A 2,500-nucleotide genomic window follows, 5' to 3' on the forward strand; every position below is an offset into this window, starting at 1 on the left:
AGAAAATTATCCAAAGAATGCTTTTGGACGAGTACAAAGCTTTATATTGTGTTTATATTCGTGGTCTGTAACCAATTTTGTATTTAGATGGTGAGTCACAAGCTGTACTGTAATTAGCTGACCTGAATGTAGCATTACGTTTAGATTTTTTAAAACGTTTGATATTGCATATTATAGTCATGCCAGTGTCTCGTTTGTCTTCCGATTTTGCAGTTGCTTTTTGCATAGAGAGTTGAGAAGCCTAAACTGTTAATGAAGTTATGCACCGTGGAGTGGCTTAAACACCTAGCCATGTTACATTTTATTAGAGAACGAATTTAAGATGTATTATGTTGTTAGAGAGTCAATTTGAACTGGATCTTTGTTGGAGAATGAATTTGCGATAAATTCTTTGGTGCAGCATTCTGTATTAAAGGATGACTTTGTGGTGCAGTCTGTGTCGGAGAATGATTTTGAGTAGATTTCTATGTTGGAGAATATGAGGAGGATTCTTTGTTGGAGAAAGATTTTGAATGGTTTTCCTTATGGGAGAATGAGTTTGATGGGGATTCTTTGTTGAAGAATGCTTTTTGAACTGTATTTTTTTAGGAGGAATTTGAGGTGCAGTCTTTGCCTGGGAATAGTTTTGAGTAGTTTTCATCTTCAAAAAATGAAGTGGATGTGCATTTTTTGTTGGAGAATGATTTTGAAGGGCGTTCTTTGTTGAAAAATAATTTTGAGATATTTTTTAGGCTTTTTGCAGGTCTCACTTGCAAAGGAAGGGAAAGAGAGAGAGAGAAAGTGAGAGAGAGAACGAGAGATGGAGACAATGCAACCGTCCTTCATGTGAGGCGTGTTGGACTGTTTGTTCTTGTAAATGTATTTGTACAAAGTATATTTTTACTTTTATTAAAAAGATTAAAAACAAATTTAAGAAATTGTTAATGAAAAGAAGAATTATTATGGTGGTTTTATTTATATCCTCATGCCTCATCCAGTAGAAAATGAGAAGAAAAAATGTATGCAGCATTTTGATATCTGGTTTCCGAGCAACGAACACGTCATTTGCGCTGCTTTTTATGGAATTTTCTGGTATGCTGTTGTTTATGGCAAGGGTGAGATTTCAACTTGCTTGAAATTCGAATGTTAATGGTACCCTACCCCCCCTTGCCATACCCCCCTCCTCCCCCATACCCACTCTTGCCATACCCACCCTTGCCATACCCTCCTCCTCCATACCCACCCTGGCCATACCCTCCTCCTCCTCCCCCATACCCACCCTTGCCATACCCTCTTCCTCCTCCCCCATACCCACCCTTGCCATACCCTCTTCCCCCATACCCACTCATGCCATACCCACCCTTGCCATACCCTCCTCCTCCCCCATACCCACCCTTGCCATACCCTCCTCTCCCATACCCACCCTTGCCATACCCTCCTCCCCCATACCCACTTTTGCCAGACCCTCCTCCCCCATACTCACCCTTGCCATACCCTCTCCTCCTCCCCCATACCCACCCTTGCCATACCCCCTCCTCCTCCATACCCACCCTTGCCATACCCTCCTCCCCCATACCCACCCTTGCCATACCCTCCTCCTCCTCCCCCATACCCACCCTTGCCATACCCTCCTCCCCCATACCCACCCTTGCCATACCCTCCTCCCCCATACCCACTATTGCCAGACCCTCCTCCCCCATACCCACTTTTGCCATACCCTCCTCCATACCCACCCTTGCCATACACTCCTCTCCCATACCCACCCTTGCCATACCCTCCTCCTCCCCCATACCCACTCTTGCCATACCCTCCCCCATACCCACCCTTGCCATACCCTCCTCCCCATACCCACTTTTGCCATACCCTTCCCCATACCCACCCTTGCCATACCCTCCTCCCCCAAACCCACACTTGCCATGCCCTCCCCCCCTTCCAGTTTAACTATACATTTTCCTTTCAAACTTTTATTTTCGTAATCTGAGAACTTTCTATAAAATATAAAAGTCAATTATGGTAAAACGCAACTTTTATCTTTAACAGGCTCAGTTCTTCCCACCTGCTCGAATAAACAACAACAAAAACGATAATAAAAGATAAATACATACAAGAAAATACCGTGACACTTTTCCTACGAATTACTGAAGCCATACGCCAAAGCATTCAATAGATCGCTGGTACCACCTCCGCCACGTGTTATAATCATCATCAATGAACTGCATGACCAGTGTATACCTTTCCTTCTCTCCGCGTGGGCCGGCCGGACCTCCGCCAGCGCTGCCAGGGTGACCACCAGCGGCAGTAGGAGGCAGGGGCGAAACGGGAACTGAAAAAAGAGTATTAAAATTATCCTAAGATACCCTCGGATATATGTGATTTTATGACTATGGTTATTCTGATTTGTGTTTAATGGTTAGAGAGAGTGAGAGAAAATAAATAGAGAATAAAAAGGAAGAAAATAGAAAGAAAATAGAGAGAAAATAAAAAGAAAATAAAAAGAGAGATACAAATAAAAGAGAGAGAG

The sequence above is a fragment of the Penaeus monodon genome, chromosome 39 (genome assembly GCF_015228065.2).
Source record: "Penaeus monodon isolate SGIC_2016 chromosome 39, NSTDA_Pmon_1, whole genome shotgun sequence".
Taxonomy (NCBI): domain Eukaryota; kingdom Metazoa; phylum Arthropoda; class Malacostraca; order Decapoda; family Penaeidae; genus Penaeus; species Penaeus monodon.